Here is a 21,408-nt window from a genome sequence, read left to right on the forward strand (position 1 = left end):
GAAAGCTAACCAGCTGCATCATCTACAAAGCTATCATAATTCGCCCCCCATCTGACTGACCAACTTTTCATCTCTTTGGGGCTCTTTGCCAGAACATCAAACTGGAGATGGAGTGAAAATCTGAAAAAACATGGCAACGGATCTCCATTTATACAACTATCTATGACAACACTCCCTATCCATCAAAGACTCCCCAACACATCTCCATTTTAGGAAAGATCAGAAACACCCCGCCCCCCTCCCCCTTACAAAACACTGCATTATGACAAAATGTGTGAGGAAATATGGTGTATTATATGGTGTGGTTGTGCAACTTCACCATGTAATACACTTACCAACCCCTTTAGCATTCTTGGATTTTGTTTGTCAAACCTTCAACTTAACCCTGGGTAGCTGTGGCTTTGAGCAGCAAGTCTTACACAAGGAGCAAGAGTAAAGCATTTAAATAGCCCAGAACAATTGAAGAAGAAATCAACAAGACATGAAAGACATCTGGCACCAGTTTAAAAAAATAGACTGTATTTTCAACACTACAATAAAAAGATCTACCAAAGATTTCCAGAGATATAGAAGTTACAAGGTATTGTAAATCACAGCATTCACTCAACAGCAAACAAGCATCGGCAAATTCAACTAATTTGACACTTGGAAACTTTTTGAGCAGAAAGTTGGGTAAGTTGTAATGCAGTTGGTTACAGTTACTTGGGGTGACCACCTCTGGCAGGGGTCCAGTCAGGGGGACTAGCAAGACCCTCAGAAATAGTTACATCCTCAGAAGAAGCAGTAGTCCACAATTTCTGTAACTTCATCCTCGTTCAGTGGATTACTATGGAAGTGATCCTGATTCTGTGGATACAGGATGCTTGAAGATGCTCAAGGATGCTGGCTGTGGATGCAACTTGGGAGTCGTCCTGCAGGAACTCCTTGGTCTACAAAGGTAATGAGGTGATCCTGGACACAGGGTTCGAGGTCCCACGAGGCCCTCTCTGGTCTTGTTGAAGTCCAGTTGCCACTGGCCTACGAATTGTCCGGTGTTAGTCACAGCCAAGTCCTTCTCTGGGCTGTAGCTTACCTTCTGGGTGACCCAGTTGCACTCCAATGACTCCTGGGTCCAGCAGATCATAGTGCAACTTCTGAGCATCGATTCCTGGTCCCTTGGCTGCACGGTGGTGGGGCACAACGGTCTGAAGATTTTGGGCTACCAACTTGCCTCAGCAGGCTTCTCAGCTGTTGTTTATCTGTGCTGTGAAGAGGAGGTTAGCTAACTAACCCTTGGAGTCTCTTGGCTCTGGCTGGTCTCTGGAAAACTCTCCTCGATCAGGACACAACAGGCACAGTCCTTCTCCTTTGCTAGCCACCAGGTTCTGCAGCTGCAGTCCACACCAGTGCAACCTCTCTTTGCTGGTTCCACAGTGCTACAGGGTGGTGGTCCCTCAATTCCAGACAAGATCTGAGTTCTGGGTTTGTAGTCAATTGGCTACCATGTTTCCTCTCTCCATATTATCACTTTCTGGGAAGTGTGGCATCTGTCTATCCCAAGATGCACCATGCTGCCCACTCCCAAGATGTCAGAACCCATCTCTCTATGTACACAGCTCCCTAGCATAACCCAGAGGTGTGGTTACCAAGGGGGCTACACACTCCTAAAAAAAAAAAAAAAGGTTTAATAGCAGGTTTCCAGTAGCCTTTTGCCAAATAATCTTCCTAGGCAATGGGGCTGCCCCTCTTCCAAGTGTTCCCCATTTGTTCTTCAATGGCAGCTTCAGCTATCAGGCTTGCCTTTTGGGCCAGCATCTGTGTGGCTTCCTGCAAGAGGGAGGTAACACCTCTTCTCCAGTACAGGCCGCTATAGTCTCCCTTCCTGGGAGTCGTTAGCACATCTCCCCAAAAAAGCAGAAAACTGTCTTGGGTTCAAACTCAATTTGCAACTGTTAAGGGCACAGGAGATTATAGGCAACAAAGTGACAACTTTGTAAATGTTGCACACCGTAACTTGTAACATTAATTTCGACTTGAGAATCAAGTCTGGCTTAATGTAACAAGTTGATCTGATAGAGACTTCTAGTTGCAGATTCCTTACCTTATAATTTCCCCAGGCGTCAGACTGGATCCAGAGATTTTTCTTCGAGCAATACCCTTGTGCGTCGTTAGGTGGCGTTGGTCAACTCTGCGGGTGTTGTAGTCACCGTGATGACATCAGGAGTACTACATAGATGCCGCCTCAGCACAGTGACGTCAGTTCTTTTCTTTCTGTGCCATGTGCTGATCCGAAGAGAGCTACCCTAGTCATTTTTTGACTGCTTTGACCTTTTTGTTGTGTTTTTGGTAAAGTTTTGGTGCGTCAAGATGTCCCCAAAGACAGGATTAAAACCTTGCAAGGACTGTCACCACATGATGTTGGTGATGGATCCGCAACGGGTCTGTTTATGGTGCCTGGGGCGCGATCATGACCTGAACTTCGCGGAGCCACCACCACTGTTCATCCTCTAAGACTTCGGGTCAAGGTAAGAAGAAGTCGAAGAAATCTCATCATCCTTCAACTTCACCCCGTCGCTCGGGTGATGTGATGTGGGAGGAGCGTTGATGCTCTAGGCCTCAGTCCTTGGAGCCTACTTTTGGGTCCACTCCGGACCTACCCGAATTCCCTTCACCAAAACAGTTATATGCCTGTTGTTGGCATAAATTTGTGGCATGTTGTACCAACAAATCTGTTGATCCCCTCTCTGCTCATCTATGTGAGGTTCTTTTGTTCATTCTTTCTTTGACCCAGCAGGGCTCTGCTTTGGGCACCCTTAAAGGCTATTTATCGGCTATCTCAGCCTTTATTAGGCTGCCTGATTTACTTCCTCCCGCTCCATTTATCATGCATCAGTGGGACTTCAATCTTGTCCTTACTTAATGTGTGCTCCCTTTGAGGGCTTGCATGCTCATTCTACCAGAGCAACTGCTGCATCCACAACGTTAGCACGCGGAGGTCCTGTCCTGGATATCTGCCAGACAGCAATGTGGGCATCTCTGCACACGTTTACTAAACATTACTGCCTGCCAGTCAGGTCCATAAGGATGGCTACTTTGGTTGTTCAGTCCTGCAGGACATTCTAGTATGATCTTGGTTTGCAGCCCACCTCAGAGGATGGCATTGCTTGGGTATTTATTGTAAGGTAAGGAATCTGAAACTGCAAGTCCCTATCGAATGTACAAGTTACCTACCTTCGGTAACAATATATCTGGTAGAGACATATTCTAGTTGCAGATTCCTTACCGACCCACCCATCCTACCCGCGTGCGAACTGATTTCTTAGGGAATGGGCTTCCCCATTTAGGGCCTTAGCTCTGGCACCCCAATTTCATTGTTCTTCACGGCTCTGCGCTTTGGTGTTAAAAAAGTTGTGAAAAGAAACTGATGTCACTGCACTGAGGCGGCGTCTATGTACTACTCCTGAGGTCGTCATGGCGACTACGAGGCCGGCGGAGTCAAACGACTCCACCTAACTGCATGCAAGGATATTGCTTGAAGAAAAATCTCCAGATCCAATCTGACACCTGGAGGACATTTTTAGGTAAGAAATCTGCAACTAGATTATTTCTCTGCCAGATATATTATTACCGAAGGTAAGTAACTTGTAATTTAATACCTTGGAGCATCAACTTTGGTTGTTGAGCGGTTAGCGTGTAACCCTGCACTCGCCAATGGAATGACCAAGTCTTTACACAGTAAAAACAAACGTTTTGTGTCTTTACTGTCAGAACATGTAAAATACATGCTCTGCCCAAGAAATATACTGCACCCTATCTTAGGGCTCAGTAGGCCTGCCATAGGGGTAACTTACACATGTTTTAGGGGGTTACTTGATTTTGCCTCTCCTTCTAAATGGTAAAGTTGGCTAGCAGTTTGAAACTGCCCTTTCAGTCTGTGATGAAAGGCTGTAAGAGTTGTTTTACTCTTGTCCCAACCAGGGAAGCACAATCAGTGCTGCAATTCCTGGGCGGGCTGTAATTTACAGGCCCTTAGTACCATATACTAGGGACTTACAGGTAAGTTATTTGATGCCAATTGGGTGTAGCCAATGCAACACACATGTTTTGGGGTCAGGGCACTGAGATCTGGTTAGCAGGTCTCAGTGCACTCTCAGTCAAAAAAACAGCAGCATCGGTGAAAAAACCTAGAGGTGACCATACAAACTTGAGACCCTGCCTTACAAATAGTTCACCTCCACTCTTAGAATCCAGCTTCTCCTTCGGTCATTCATTGACTGCATCTTTGCCTTTGCCCCCCTGCAGCATTCCACTGCAATTTAGCTAGGTTCACAATATAGAAATAACAAAGTTGAAATATTTCAGTCGTATCCTTAGCAGGGCATTTGTTTTTCAAAATTCAGCATATAGGATTTTTAAATTTTATTATTTTTGTGTAGATGTATGGTATTGCGCTCTATGATTTTTCCTGAATTTGAGGAGGATTTTTCCAGAATTTGAGGACCTTCTTTAAACCTTATTTTGGTGCACTTATGTCAGTTTTCTTTTGCACTTCCGCACATTCAAGCCAACCAAGCCAGATTAGAAGGTGACTGTGTGCAGAATCTAAGGTGGGAGCTTTTTAGCAGTTGCAGGAATGCGCCCCACAGAACTGTAAGATGGGAAGGTTGTACGTAATTTGTGATCTGTAGTGATTGTAGATTGTATTGTGATTGTAGGTTCGACCAAGGGAGTGGATTCCTCCTCAAAGGGAGAATCCTCACTGGAGGGTGGGGTAGAGACTTCTAGTTGCAGATTCCTTATCATTGAATTCTCTCCAGGCATCAAACTGGATCCAGAAGATTTTTTGCAAGCAGTTACCCAGCGTGCCGTCAGGTGGCATTGATCGCCTCCGCGTCTATCATTGTTCACGCCAGAAGTGATTCTGCAGCACCTAGATAGCCACTACCCAGGTGCTCTGGCATCAGTTCTTTTCGTGCAAGAACTAGCGCTGATTGAGAGAAGAGCTACCCCTTAGTCAGTTTATAACTGGACTTTTTCAACATTTTGTTGAGAGTTTTTGAGGTTTTTCCTCCTGGTGTGTCGAGGATGTCATCGCACAAGACCGGTTTTAAGCCCTGCTGAGCCTGTCACCAGCCAATGTTTGTGACAGATCTGCACCTCGTCTTTCTGTGGTGTTTGGTGCGCAACCACAACCCAAAATTGTGCTTTTATTGGCAGTCCATGCATCTTAAGATTTTGAGGAAGCGATCTGTAAAGCTGATGGTGGCCTGGCATGTGAATGCATACAACTCAAGGTCTCAGTCAAGGGAAAGGTCCCAGTACTGGTTACAGAGTCAGAAGTCTTCTTCGTCCCATTGCAAGTCCTCTGGATGATCAGGTAAGTCGAGGTACAACAAGAAGAGCAAGAAGGTGAAGGGGTCTGTGTCTTGTCGTCCGCTGGCCAACGCAATGGAGCGTCTGCATTCTAGGTCTCGTTCCTCAGAGCCTAGGCCGGCTCTGTGCCTCCCCTTACTTTCCAGGAGCCCCAGCAACCCCTCCCCAACTTAAGGAGTTGGGAAGGAAGTCCAACCCTGACTCCTGCCTCTGGACCCTTTGGGGTCAGAGGGGCCCACATGGGAGACTATGGGCCCCCAAGAAACCAGTCCTGGTTCCGAACTGACACCTGGTCATACCATCTTGACTTTCCCTTGTGCCAATCTCAATGCTGATGCTCCTGGTGCTGTCTGCACCCACCTGCGGTGCAATCCCCATTGTCATCCCCGACTCGGAGCTGGATGGGGGTGACCCGATGCCAACTACAATGCTGGCAGGAGCCTTGCCTCCTAGATTAGAGCCTGAGCCCTATTCCATTGGGTTAGACCTCAGGGTAGATTGGGAGGGGTTGCTGGACCCCTTAGAATAACAGCCCTATAAGGAAGTACTATACATGGACTGGCGTGAGGATCTGGGTGAAGCAAGAGAACTGCGTACTTCTCCAGAATCTGGTATGCTTTATTCTCCTACCATGGTTACGGAGGAGGGAGCATCCTATGCAATGGGAGTGTGGAGGGCAGCTGAGGTCCTAGACTTTCAGCTACCCTGGGTAACATTTAAGACTAATCTCTTGACAGAGGTGCTGCACCCAGGATTCTCCACTTCCAAACCCCTACTCCTGTTCAAAGATACCCTCATGGACTTCCTTTTGGACACCTGGTCCAAACCCAACACAGGGGTTCCTGTGAATATGATGGTTGCCCACCAGCATCACTCTGCACCTGGGGACCCACCCTTCCTCATCCAACACCCTACTCCTGATAGGTTGGTGGCCCAAGCCTCAACTTCTCTAGGTGCTTTTCCTACTGCTACCCGCACTCACAATATCCAGTAAAATGGATCTGGAGTTTGTGGGGGCACCTCTGCTAGTGCAAGGGTGCCTCACATACAGGTACCTGCACCCTGCCCTCTGGGCTGAGAGGGCCTACCATAGGGGTGACTTATAAGTGACCTGGTGTTCACCTGTAGTGAAAACGGGTACATGCACTGGTTTCACGCAGGTTGCAATGGCAGGCCTGCATAACACTTTGCATGGGCTCCCTATGGGTGGCAGAATAACTGCTGCAGCTCATAGGGATCCCCGGGGAACTCCAATGCCCTGGGCACCTAAATACCATATACTAGGGACTTACATGGGGGACCAGTATGCAAATTGTGGGAAGAAAAGGGTACAATTTAGAGGAGAGATCAAAACTACTTGGGTCCTGTTTAACAGGAACCCAGTAGACACAGTCAAACATAATGACAACAAGCAGGAAATGGGGGTAACCATGCCAAGAAAGAGGGTACTTTCCTCCACAGCCTTCCCCCCCCAAACGAAGGACAAGAAGGCTAACCTTGCCCAGATGAATTCTCACCGTCCAAGTGGAAATATCTGGAGAGTCCATCTGCATTGGAGTGGTTACTCCCAGGTCTAGGTTCCACTGTATAGTCCATTCCCTGTAGGGATATGGACCACCTCAATAATTTGGGTTTTTCTCCATTCATCTGTTTGAGCCATAGAAGGGGTTTGTGGTCTGTTTGAACAATGAAGTAAGTTTCCAAACAGGTATGGCCTCAGCTTCTTCAGGACCCAGACCACAGCAAAGGCCTCCCTTTTTATAGCTGACCAACGCTTCTCTCTAGGGGTCAACTTTCTACTGATAAAAGCAACTGGTTGATCCTGGCCCTCAGTGTTGAGCTGTGAAAGAACTGCCCCGCCCCTACCTCTGAAGCAGGACAATGAATGTCTTGGAGTAGTCAGGGCCTTTTAACACTGGTGCAGAGCACATGGCTGTCCATAAAACGTTATTGGCATATTTGTAGATGTGAGGTCATTAAGAGGGGCTACAATGGAGCCATAATTCTTGTTGAACCTCTGAGAAAGGCACTCACCTGGGTTTGTGTTGTAGGGGGAGTCCATTCTAAGACAGTCTGGATGTTCCCCTGCAATGGTTGAATCTGGCCTCCACCTACCAGGTAGCCCAGATATACAACCTTCCCCTGCCCTATCTGGCACTTGGAGGCCTTGATAGTGAGGCCTGCCTTCTGCAGGGCCTCCAAAACATTCCAGAGGTGGACCAGGTGGTCCTTCCAGGTGGAGCCAAAGACCGCTGTGTCATCGAGATAGACCGCCGTATAGGCTTCCAAACCTTGGAGGAGTGTATTCACCAGCCTCTGAAAAGTGGCAGGTGCATTCTTCAAACCAAAGGGCATTTCAATAAATTGATAATGCCCTCCAATGATCGAGAATGCAGTTTTTGGTTCTGCATCCTGTGACAATTTGATCTGCCAATATCCTGCAGTCAAGTCAACGGTGCTTAGATACTTGGTAGATGCCAGTGTATCCATCAGCCCATCTGCCCTAGGAATAGGGTGAGCATCAGTCTTTGTGACTGTGTTGAGCCCTCTGTAATCTACACATAACCTCCTCTCCTTTTTCCCATTTTGGGAGTGAGATTTTGGTACCAGCACCACTGGGCTAGCCCTGAGGCTATCAGAGTGCTCAGTCACTCCTAGGTCAAGTATCCTTTGCACTTCAGCTTGAACAGGTTACCTGTACATTTTACTTTTAACAGGCAAATTGTCACCTGTGTCAATGGTGTGTTCACACCGTGTTGTCTGACCAGATGTCAGAAAACAGTTCAAAGAACTGGCCTAGGAGGTTCCTACAGTCCTCTTTCTGAGACTCAGAAAGGCAGTCCGTTAGGACCACTCCATACACTGAGTAAGCATCAGCTGCAGTGGTGGAGAAGAAATCAGGGAGTGGGTCAGTCTCTTTTTCCTGTCCCTCATCAGTTGCCATTAGCAGGGTCAGATCAGCCCTGTCATAGTAGGGCTTAAGGTGGGTCACATGAAGCACCCTGAGAGGGCTCCTGGGAGTGCCAATATCCACTAAAAGGTGACTTCACCCTTTTTCTCCACTATATGAGGGGCCCACTCAATTTGTCTTGGAGTGCCCTGGGAGCCACAGGCTCCAGGACCCACACTTTCTGTCCAGGCTAGTACACAGGTAGAACAGCCTTCTGGTCATGCCAGTGCTTTTGTAGTTCTTTGATGGCCTGAAGGATTTTAGTGGCCTTTTTCATGTACTCAGCCATCCTGGATCTGAGGCTAATTACATAATCCACAATGTCTTGTTTAAGGGGCTTGAGAGGTTGCTCCCATCCTTCACTTACAAGTGCAAGTGGACCCCCAACAGGGGACCGAACAGAAGTTCAAAGGGGCTGTAGCCCACTCCCTTCTGAGTAACCTCCCTGTAACCAAACAGGAGGCATGGCAATAGGCCGTCCCAACTCCTCCTGAGTTTTTCAGAAAATCCCATAATCATGCATTTGAGATTTTTATTAAGTCTCTCAACCAAACCATTGGTTTGGGGGTGATAAGGGGTGGTGAACTTGTAAGTAACATCACATTTCTTCCACATGGCTTTACAGTATGCAGGCATGAAGTTTGTACCTCTGTCTGATACCAAATCTTTTGGAAAGCCTACCCTGGAGAAAATTCCCAGGTGGGCCTTTGCTAATGCAGGAGCTGTAGTGGTCCTTTGGGCTAGAGCCTCTGAATACCTGGAGGCATGGTCTACCACCACCAGCATGAATCTTTTTTAAGAGACAGTATATGGGTCTAGGGGGAGAACAATATCCACCCCAGCCCTCTCAAAGGGGACCCCAAACAGTGGAATTAGGGGCGCCTTTGGGGTGCCACCTGTCTTGCCACTGCCTTGACAGGTGACACAGGAGCGACAAAACTCCTTTGTAGCTTCAGACATATGGGGCCAGTGAAAGTGTGGGACAAGTCTGTCCCAAGTCTTGCTTTGCCCAGGTGACCTGCCAGGGGTATGTCATGTGCGAGGGTCAACAAAAATTCTCTATACTGCAGAAGCACTACCAACCTCCTGGTGGCACCAGGTTCGGTTTCCCGTGCTTCTGAGTATAAGAGGTTGTCTTCTTAATACACCTTCTGGGTGCCACTGAAATCCCCTGCTTCCTGAAGGATAGCTTGCTGTCTTAACCCTCAGTGTGGGACAGATGTGCTGTGTCCTACTGAACTCCTCCCTGGCAGGCCCCCCTGCACCTTTAAATTCAGCTGCGTCCACTTTCAACTCTTCAGGTGTAGGTTCGACCAAGGGAGTGGATTCCTCCTCCTCAAAGGGAGAATCCTCACTGGAGGGTGGGGTAGGGGGCAACTTTTTACCCTTTCTACCCTTGACTTTGGGAGCCTCTTGGGCCATTGTTCCAGGCTCCAAGATTCTTTTTCTTTGATCTTCTTGGCCTGAGCCCCTGTCAAAGCAAAGATATGCCCAGGGATGCCCAGCATTGCTTCGTGGTCCTCCAACTCCACTTCAGCCCAAGCTGAAGTCTCTAAGTCATTCCCCAACAGACTCTCTGCAGGTAAGTCTGTGGACACTACAACCTTCTTTGGGCCAGTAATTTCCCCCCCCCCCTCCCCCCCATCCAGCTGAAATCAACAACTGCAAAGGGGTGGCATACAGTGTTGTTGTGGACGTCAGTCACTTAGTACTGATGAACAAGTAATTGTTGCTTAGTGGACACCAGTTTTTCAGTCACAATAGTGACACTGGCACCTGTGTCCCTTTAGGCCTCTTCCTGAACACCATTTATCAAGGGCAGCTGCCTGTCCTTACCCATTTTAAGGGGACAGGAAGTAAGGGCGGCAAAATCAATGCCCCCATATGAGACTGAAACAGCCTAGTTAGTTCCCCTAACTGAGCCAGCCCCCACCACAATTCCTAAAGTGAGCCAGCTACACTCTTGGAATTACTATTACTGCCTGACCCACCACTATTGTTGTTACTAGGGGCACTAGTGGTAGAGTTGAGGGTTGTAGTGGTGAGTGGTTTGGTGCCTTTCTTAGGGCAGGAGCTGTCTCCTGACTTATGGCCCTTGTTCCTACAGACATAGCACCAAGGATTTCTGTTATGGGAAGAGGATTTGGACCCACCCCCAGAGGAATTTTGTAGACTCTTTAGGTTTGTTTTGTCCCCACCCTTGTTCTGATACTTACCTGTTTCCTTTTTCTTGTCCATGTCACCCCCAGTGTGAGCTTTTCTTCTTACCCTTGTTCTGACCCACTTTTCTGCTGACTTTCCCAATTCTTGGGGAGAGGTCAGATCTGAGTCTACCAAGTACTGGTGCAATAAATCAGACACAATTGTTCAGTATATGCTCTCTTAAAATCAGATTGTACAAGCCCTCATAATCACTGACTTTGCTACCATGTAACCAGCCCTCGAAGGCCTTCACAGAGCAGTCCACAAAATCAACCCAATATTGGGAGGACTCTTTCCTGGTCTCCCTGAACCTAATTCTGTACTGTTCAGTGGTCAGACCAAACCCATCTAACAGACCAGACTTTAAAATTGTGTAATTGACAGTACCACCTCTTTGACAGTAAGAAGCCTATCCCTACCCTTGTCAGAGATTGAGAGCCAAAGGATAGCAGCCCACTGCCTCTGGGGGACCTTCTGAACTTTGCAGGCCCTTTTCAGAGCAGAGAACCACTTATGGATGCCACCCCCCCCTTGTAGGGGGGAATAACCTTGCTAAGGTTTCTAGAATCAAGAGTCCTCCCTGACCCTAGGTGACATGAGAGTGGCAGGATGAGGATCTGTCCCTAGGCGTAATAATCCTCCGAACTAGTCCCCTGGGAACAAAGGGGGCATACTAACATGGCTATCTGTAGTGTTCCTAGCTATACTAGGGGGTTTACTAGGGACTCTGTGATCTTCTGAGGGACCCTCCTCAGCATCCAGATCTTCTCTTTCTTGCACTGGGGGGTTAGAATTGATCTCTTCTTCCCTCTCCACCTGGCTACCAGCTTGATCCTAGTCATCCTGGAGTAGAAGTCCCAAGAGCAGACTCTTATTAGGGTTCCTCCTTGTCTTCAGTTACCTACTCTTACACACTTCCCTCAGTTCCTGAAAGTAAGGTCCTCATAGTGAGAACCCATGTTCTGAGATGTGCCAGGTACTGAAGACTTGTTAGAGTGGTGTAGGGTGTGCCTAACCTCCCTAACTTCTAGTCTCTCTTACAGAAGTTTGGAGTAAGTGCTATGCCTAGACCCCTTTCTTCCCCAATCCCTAGAGACTATGGGCCTGATTACAACTTCGGTGGAGGGGGTTAATCCGTCCCAAATGTGACAGATATCCCACCCACCATATTACGAGTTCCATAGGATATAATGGACTCGTAATACAACGGGGGGATATCCGTCGCATTTGGGACGGCTTAACCCCCTCCGCCAAAGTTGTAATCAGGCCCCATGTCCTGAAACTAGGTGTATGTGTATGTCCCTTGATAGTAAGTGGACTTTCCTGTGGAAGGTACCAAATGACAGAGTGGTAAGGCAATTGCAAGTGCTTATCCCACCGCTGCACCACAAAAGTAGGAAGCTGGCCTGGTGAGTGGTGGGTACCTATAGTACTTACACCTTATACCAGGTATCTTCTCTTAATGAAGTGTAGGCAGTGTCTAGAAGCCAGGCTTCCCTAGAGGTAGCTGTGGATGAGCAGACAAGGCTTATCTAGGAGACATGCAAAGCTCATGCAATACCACTGTGGTCACACAGCACTTACACACATTAAAGAACACACTCAGTTGTACAAAAATAACCTTACTTTAATTTTGGAGCAAATCACCACAAACTCAGAAATATGCATAGAAAAGGTTAGAAAACAGTGCAAATAGCAATAACCAATAGTGACCCTAGGGGGAGCACAAACCATACACAAAAAAAATGGAACGTAAACAAGGTACCCCCACCTAGGTAGGTAACATGTGTACAGGGGAGCTGGGAATACTAGAAAACCACAGAGGTAAATAACACAGTACCCCCCAGCGACCAGGAATGCAGGATTTTCACCAAACCACCCAAAAGAAGAAAAGGAAGATACCCAGAGAAGACTGCAAGAAAACCAGTGGTGGATTCCTGAAGAAAGAAAACCTGTGGAGAGAGGGGACCAAGACCAAGAGTCACAGTGGAGTCCAGGAGGAGTAGGAGCTACTACCCACCCAGCTGTGGATGCAGGAGTTGGTCGACTGTGATGAATAACAGGTCAGAACTGCAGCCCTCGAGCCGGTGAAGAGTTCCTGATGGATGCAGATGTAGCCCCACGCTGGAAGGAAGATTGCAGACAGGTGTCGATGCAGGAATTCCACCAACAAGCCTTGGCAAAGGCAAACTCATGGTTAGTGGAAAAGAGGTGCTGGCTGGGGATCAGCAAGGCTCAGGAGGACTCAACCAAGGAAGGGGGAGTCATAAGGGACCCTCAGCATCACAAAGAGTCCACAGGAGCAGAGGCAGTGCCCACAGGAGTCCCATAGGAAGGGGACACAGGAGTGGTAGAAAAAACCCATGCAGCACTACAAAAGAGGATCCCACGCCGCACTAGAACCACGCAGGCAGCTGTACTTTTCAGGATTGAGTGCCGGGGGTTGGAGCTATACGTCACCTGAAGATCCCTTAGAGGAGATGCAAAAAAGCCTTGGCAGCTGCAAGAGACGCAGTACACGGGGTACTGCCCTGCATGGGAATGCAAAGGCTTACTTCCACCACAGTTGGACTGCTGGCAGACAGGACCTAGTGGAGTACTCTGGACCACTACCTGTGATGCAGGATCCAAGCAGCTCAGCAGGAGAGGGGATCCACGCCACCAGTCGTTGCTTGTTGTAAGTGCCTGCGGTTGCAGGGAAGTGACTCCTTCACTCCAAGGGAGATTCCTTCTTCTTCTTGTGCATGCTGAAGAGTTACAGTCTTCTGAGGATGCACTGCGAGGGAAATGTTGCAAAGCTGGAAGGATCCCTGGAAACAATGTTGCTGAAGAGTCCTTTCTTCTTGGAAGCAGCTTGTTGGGTCCTGGAGGTTCCAGTCGCAGTTCCAGAGGCCAGAAGTCGAAGCAGAGGTTGCAGAGGAGTCCTGCTGGAATCTTGCAAGCCAAATCTGAGGACCCACCCAAGAGAGAGATCCTACCTGAAAGGGAGATTGGTCACCTAACCAGGTAAGCACCTATCAGGAAGGGGCTCTGACGTCACCTGCCTGGCCTGGCCACTCAGATGCTCCCAGAGTTCCCTGCCAACCTTGGAAACAAGATGGCAGAACCAAGGAACCCTCTGGAGGAGCTCTGGGCACCACCCCTGGGGTGGTGAATGACAGGGGAGTGGTAACTCCTCTTTCCATTGTCCAGTTTCACGCCAGAGTAGGGACTGGGGTTCCCTGAACTGGTGTGGACTAGTTTATGCACAGAGGGCACCAAATGTGCCCTTCAAAGCAAACCAGTGGCTTGGGGAGGCTACCACTCCAAAGCCGGTCACACAATTTCCAAAGGGAGAGGGTGTTACCTCCCTCTCTCAAAAGAAATCCTTTGTTCTGCCTTCCTGTGCTTGATCAGATCAAGCAGCAGGAGGGCAGAAACCTGTCTGAGGAGTGGCAGCTGCTGGACTGCCTGGAAAACCCTGTAAGACTGGTGGTAGCAATGCTGGGGGTCATCTAAGGTGCCTCCAGAGTGCATTGAATCATACTTACAATACTTGCAACAGTATTGGAGTCTGATTCCAACATGTTTCTTACCAAACATGCCCAGGTCTGGAGTTACCATTATGTAACTGGACATAGGTAAATGGTGTCCCCACACTCACAAAGTCCAGGAAAACGGATCTGGAGTTTGTGGGGGCACCTCTGCTAGTGCAGCGGTGCCCTCACACACAGGTACCTGCACCCTGCCCTCTGGGCTGAGAGGGCCTATGATGGGGTGGCTTATAGTGACCTGGTGTAGTGACCTGTAGTGAAAACGGGTACATGCACCCTTTTCACGCAGGTTGCAATGTCAGGCCTGTAGAACCCTTTGCAAGGGCTCCCTATGGGTGGCAGAATAACTATAACTGCTGCAGTCCTTAGGGATCCCCTGGGACCCCAATCCCATGGGTACCTAGGTACCATATACTAGGGACTTACATGGGGGGGAACAGTATTCCAATTGTGGGAAGAAAAATGTACAATTTAGAGGAGAGAGCAAAACTACATGGGTCCTGGTTAGGAGGAACCCAGTAGATACAGTCAAACATACTGAAAGCATGGAGGTAACCATGTCAAGAAAGAGGGTACTTGCCTACAGATGACAAGTTTCTTATCTTCGGTGGTACCTTATGTGCTAGGGACTATATCTAGCTGCAAATTCCTTACCGACCTACCCATCCTTCTGGCTCTGCAAACTGATTTCTAGGTACAGAGATGACCCATTTTAGAGGGCCCTAGTTTTGGCACACCAGTGGTCAGTGTTCTTCATGGCTCCGCACTTCTGGTGTGGAACGTCATAAAAAGAAACTGACACTAGCATGCCTTGGTGGTGCCTTTATATGGACCATGACATCAGTTCTGGCGTGGACAACGCCAGCAATAGACACAGAGCTGATTGACCCCACCTATCAGCATTAAGGAGTACTGATCAAGAAAAATCTTCCGGATCAAGGCTTTCGCCCGGGGAGAATTCAAAGGTAAGGAATCTGTGGCTAGATATAGTCTGTAGGAAGTTGGCTCTGTATATACTATCTCAAAGTGAGAGATAGTGTGCACAGAGTCCAAGGGTTCCCCTTAAAGGTTGATAGTGGCAAAGTTAGATAATTCTACTGCTCTATTTTTGTGGTAGTGTGTTCGAGCAGTAGGCTTATCAAAGGGTAGTGTTAAGCATTTGTTGTACACACACAGGCAATAAATGAAGAACACACACTCAAACTTAACTCCAGGCCAATAATTTTTATATAGAAAAATATCTTCTCTTATTTTAGAACCACAATATTCAAGATTTGAAGTAAATACATAAAATGCAAGGTACTCCACATAGGTAAGTAAGGAACTTTGAATTAAAGCAGTAGTACACACAGTATAGGTTAAAATGGCAATAAACTATTTTAAAAGTGGATACTGCAAAAATCAACAGTTCCTGGGAGAGGTAAGTATGGTTAAGTTTCTGAGGTAAGTAAAGCACTTACAAGTTCAGTCTCCTGGGCATAGGCAACCCACCGTTGGGGGTTCAAGGCAACCCCAAAGTCACCACACCAGCAACACAGGGCAGGTCAGGTGCAGAGGTCAAAGGAGAGCCCAAAACACATAGGCGCCTATGGAGCCCGGGGTACTCCAGTTACGGTCTGCTGGAAGGTAAGTACTCGCGTCCTCGGGGAGAAGACCAGGGGTATTTTGTAGAGCACTGGGGGGGGACACAAACAGGCACACAAAACACACCCTCAGCGGCACATGGGCGGCTGGGTGCAGTGTGCAAAGTTGGCGTTGGGTTTGCTATTGAAAGCAATGGAGGGACCTGGGGGTCATTTAGGCGATGCAGGCAGGGCACAGGGGGCTTCTCGGGCCAGCCACAGACTGGGCTAGGCAGAGGGCTGCCTGATGGTCTCTCCTGCACTGGAGTTTGGTTCCTCTTGGTCCTGAGGGCTGCAGGTGCAGTGCTGGGCCCAGGCGTCGGGTTCCTTGTTACCAGGCAGTCGCAGACAGGGGGAGCCTCTGGATCCTCTCTGCAGGCGTCGCTGTGGAGGTGCAGGGGGTTCATCTCCGGTTACTCACGAGGTTGCAGTCTCCTGGGAGTCCTCTCTGCAGTGTTGGTTCTCTGGAGCTCGAGCCCGGGGGGTCGGGTGCAGAGTGTGAAGTCTCACGCTTCCGGCAGAAGAGTGAGTTCTTTAAAAGTTGCTTCTTTGTTTCAAAGAGGTTGCTGTTGTTGAAAAGTGCCGCTGTTCTCTGGAGTTTCTCAGTCCTTCGGGTTCAGGGCAGTCCTCTGAGTCCTCAGAGGTTGCTGGTCCCTATCGGGTGCGTCGCTGTGCAGGTTCTTTGAGTCTGGAGACAGGCCGGTAGGGCTGGGGCCAAGTCAGTTGTTGTCTCTGTCGTCTCTGCAGGGCTTTCAGGTCAGCAGTCCTTCTTCTTGTTTTAGGTTGCAGGAATCTGATTTCCTGGGTTGTGGGTCGCCCCTACATACTAAATTTAGGGGTGTGTTTAGGTCAGGAGGGCAGTAGCCAATGGCTAGTGTCGTGGAGGGTGGCTACACCCTCTTTGTGCCTCCTCCCTGAGGGGAGGGGGGCACATCCATAATTCTATTGGGGAAATCCTCCAAACTCAAGATGGAGGATTTCTAAAGGCAGGGGTCACCTCAGCTCAGTACACCTTACAGGCTGTCCTGACTGGTGGATAACTCCTCCTTGTTTTTCTCACTATCCTCTCCTGTCTTGCCGCCAAAAGGGGGGGCAGTGGCCGGAGGGGCGGGCATCTCCACTAGCTGGGATGCCCTGGGGTGCTGTCACAAAAGGCATGAGCCTTTGAGTCTCACGCCAGATGTTACAGTTCCTGCAAGGGGAGGTGAGAAGCACCTCTACCCAGTACAGGCTTTGTTCCTGGCCACAGAGTGACAAAGGCACTCGCCCCATGTGGCCAGAAACGTATCTGGTTGTGGCAGGCTGGTAGAAACTAGTCAGCCTAGCACTATGAGTCGGACTGGTATTCAGGGGCATCTCTAAGATGCCCTCTGGGTGCATTTTACAATAAATCCCACACTGGCATCAGTGTTCATTTATTGTGCTGAGAAGTTTGATACCAAACTTCCCAGTTTTCAGTGTAGCCATTATGGAACTGTGGAGTTCATGTTTGACAAACTCCCAGACCATATACTCTTTATGGCTACCCTGCACTTACAATGTCTAATGTTTTGCTTAGACACTGTAAGGGGCATAGTGCTCATGCACATATGCCCTCACCTGTGGTATAGTGCACCATGCCTTAGGGCTGTAAGGCCTGCTAGAGAGGTGACTTACCTATGCCACAGGCAGGGTGCGGTGGGCATGGCACTCTGAGGGGAGTGCCATGTCAACTTAGTCATTTTCTCCCCACCAGCACACACAAGCTGTGAGGCAGTGTGCATGTGCTGAGTGAGGGGTCCCCAGGGTCCCCAGGATGGCATAAGACATGCTGCAGCCCTTACAGACCTTCCCTGGCATCAGGGCCCTTGGTATCAGGGGTACCATTTACAAGGGACTTATCTGTGTGCCAGGGCTGTGCCAATTGTGGGAACAAAAGTACAGTTTAGGGAAAGAACACTGGTGCTGGGGCCTGGTTAGCAGGGTCCCAGCACACTTTTAATCATAACTGGCATCAACAAAAGGCAAAAAGTCAGGGGGTAACCATGCCAAGGAAGGCATTTCCTTACATTGTCTCTAGCAGATAAGGCGTTACCAAAGGTAAGTAACTTCATCATTAGACAGAGTATCGACCAGAAATAGTGGTAGTAAAGGTTAGTAACTTTCTTATCATTTAAATAGATCGTTAAATAGTGGCTCCCGAAAAGGTGAAGGTCTCAGGAGTGGACTCTCACCAAAAGGTCCAGCAGGATTATCCTGTCAAAATTCCCCTCTCTGCAGATCTGACTGTTGAAGCACTGGTGCATAGTGAGTTTATGCACAGATGCCCATGTTGCAGCTTGGCTGATGTCTAGGACAGGAACGCCCCTCTCCTAAGCAGTTGAAGCAGCCTTGGCTCCCATAGAATGAGCCCATAGGCCCCTGGGAGGCTATTTCTTGGTCAGGTCTTTATGAAAAGACCGAGCCACCTGGACAGTGTTCGTTCCCGTACCCTTTTTAACACTAGCAAATTTTACAATAAAGCTGGTCATTAACTCGACACTCCCTTCTATGTTCCATGAGGAAGTTGACAGCCATCTTTGAGTCTAACCAGTGAAGGTTTGCTGCCACTTTAGAGGCTGTGGTGGAGATGAAAAAGTAGAAACTGTGATGGATTGACCCACATGGTAGGGTGATATAACCTACACCAGAAAGGAAGCCCAAGTCCTCGGCTTCAGTTTGTCAGGAAAGAAAATGGTGTATGGAGGCTGCGTTGACAACGCACTCACCCAACACTGACCAACAAGTCCTCTTACCCTAACACATCTATATAGCCCTTGTCAGAAAATAGGCAGTGCAGAACTAAATAACATTTTGAGGAGTTTGCATCCCACAATAGGGAGCGATATTGACTTTGAGTCAATCCAATCTGCATAATTGGCTGATGCTGGCTCCCATTAAAAACGAGGAGAAACCATAGGACCATTCCATCTTCTCCATGGTATTCCCAGGAATTTAGAGAAGTTAGAAAAAAGGGGCATAAGCAATTGTGGAGAATAGATTACAATCCTGATGAAAAGATTAAATACAAACCCCTCATTAAAGAGTATAAATCCTTAATTTGTGTGGTAAAATCCAGATACGAGTTATTCAGCACAGTTGAAACCCTTTACAACTGTAATAATAAAAACACTGGGTGCCCGGATCAATCTTTCTGTAATAAATTAGTGGACTTCTTCTTATTAAACATAAATGCCATCTTTAATTAATTAACCTCTAATACAAACTCTATAGCCTTGAATGATCCTTTATACGTGGAGACACTTAGAGAGACAACTCTTACCAAATCGGATCCCATAATAATGTTTTCACTGCATTCACCCTCCACCCCCCAATGAGAAGGTTGCTAAGCTTATTGAATTCTTCAAATCTGGTGCCCTATCTGACCCCTGCCTCCATGTCCTTCACACAGTCTCAGATGCAGTGTCCATCTCATAGCACTCCTGAACAAAATTCTAACTTTCGGACTCTTTCCAACAGCTTTGAAAAAGGCCTCAATGCTCTTGTTGCTAAAAAAACAACAACACAAATTAAATCTCCACAACGTGAAAAACTATTGGCCTATCTCCCGCCTTCATTGATTACAGCCTTCTTCTAGATTTTTCTCAACATGGCTTCAGACCCAATCGCTGTGGTGAGTCAGCCCTTGTGGTGACCAGAGAGGAAATAAGAGCCATTGTTGATAATTGTGGCAGGTGACTTTGATTTTACTTGATCTTTTGTCTCTGCTCAACACGGTCAACCACTATTTACTCATCAACCGGCTTGAAAGCATCAACATTAAGGGATTGGCACTCTCTGTTAAGTTCTTTCCTGTCCAATAGAGAGCAACTAGTCGCTCTTGATGAAATTGCCTCAGAACCTTTCCCTCTTCCTTGCTGGGTCCCTCTGGGATCTTCGTTAAGCCCTACTCTTTTTAATGTTTAAGTCACCCCCCTGATCCAATAGATTAGGGGGGTGACATAAACCTGTGGATTCTCAGTTATATCTTATGCTGATGACACTCACATAGTATTGCCGGTCTCATCTAACATTGAAAAGCTGGCCAGACAGTTTAACAACTGCATGAGTAACATCGACAGTTGGATGCAGTAAATTGTCTTAAACTTAATTCTGAAAAGACCGAGGTACTCTTTTTTGGCAGCGACACCTCTTTTCGAAATACTGACTGGTGGCCTCCCAAACCTGATGCTTTTCCTCTACTAGTCCAAAAAGCCAAACCTTTTGGAGTCCTCTTTAACAGAAAGTTGTGCTTCGCTGACCATATTAATCAGGTTACATCTTCCTGTTTTGTCACATTAAGAATTTTGAGAAAAATCTTTGATTTTATTCCTACAGAGCTTCAGAAATCAGTTATTGTGGTCCAAGTAATTTCAAGACGGGACTATTGTAAAGCTCTGCATGTGGACTTCCAGAAATGCCTACTGAAAAAACTTCAAATCCTTCAAAACGTGGCAACTCACATACTGATGAAACTCCCAGAATTCAGCTCGGTTTCACAAACCATTGTCTGTCTTCGTTGGCTGCCAGTGAGTGAGCAAATTAAGCTAAAGGCCCTTTGCTGAGGCCATAAAGCTGTTCACAAGGTTGGTCCTGACTGTTTTCAAAAAGATTTTCAATGGCACTTACCAACATGTAACCTTCGTTCCAGCTCAGCGAGAATGGTAGTAATTGCAAGAATTAAAGAGGCTAGATGGGGAGGTAGAAACTTTTCCCACTCCACTTGCAAATACTGCCTGGCCATTTTGGAGCCCAGACAGATCTGGCAAAATTCAGAAAGCAGTTGAAAACCTGGCTTTTTTCTTCCTTACCTAAATAAGTCCCGTTTTTTTCTTGGAAGGGATCTGCCTGGATGCTGGCACCAAGACGCCGACTGGCATCACGTTCTTTATAAGCCTCATATTTACTTACTCACAATGCAGAAGTAATTGCGAGAAGTGATACCTTCTCCATACAGCGTACACATCAGAAATTGAAAGACCCCTAGGCATAATAAAAGGACCTCATGATAACATGTGTTAGTTCTTTCAGGAATCTCATCACAAGGGGTGACAAAGAAGGCTCATCAGGTAAACATAAAACGGCTGACATAAAAATGTTGTGGCCAACACAAAGTCTTGTTGGGCCAAACATAAAATCAACAACAAAACCTTAGATAGCTTGGCCTGCAGAGGCTCAAGCTGGTGGTCCTAACACAAAACATAATTTTCACCCAATACTTGGAATAGATAAATGTGGTCCAATAGCACCTAGCCACAAGAATCACATCCACTACTTTGGTGGGGAGGTCGGAGCTGCTCAGTTGTCACTACTGAATATGCACACATGCATGTGTAGGTTCGTGGAGTGCAAGATGCAGGACCTTGCCCTGTTGCTGAGACAGGAGGTCCTCCAAAGAGGCAGATGGATCGGTAGGATCGGAAGGGCAATTGCCCAGGCTAAATATGTCAGAGGACCACACTCTTCAAACCAATCCATAACTATCAAAATGACTTGAGCCCAGTCTGTCTTGATCTTATTTAGAACCAGAGGCAGGAGATGTAGCTGTGGAAAGGTGTACAGGAGCCTTGTGTCCCACTGCAGACTGAATGTTCATTTTATGGATTCTCCTGGCAGGAACTCCAATGCACAGTAATTGTGACACTGCATGTTCTCAGTGGTGAGATGATCCACCCGGGCCATGCTCCAGTGGGCAAAGATGTCATGGGCTGTCCAGGTGTTGAGGCACCAT

The sequence above is a fragment of the Pleurodeles waltl genome, chromosome 8, assembly GCF_031143425.1.
Source record: "Pleurodeles waltl isolate 20211129_DDA chromosome 8, aPleWal1.hap1.20221129, whole genome shotgun sequence".
Taxonomy (NCBI): domain Eukaryota; kingdom Metazoa; phylum Chordata; class Amphibia; order Caudata; family Salamandridae; genus Pleurodeles; species Pleurodeles waltl.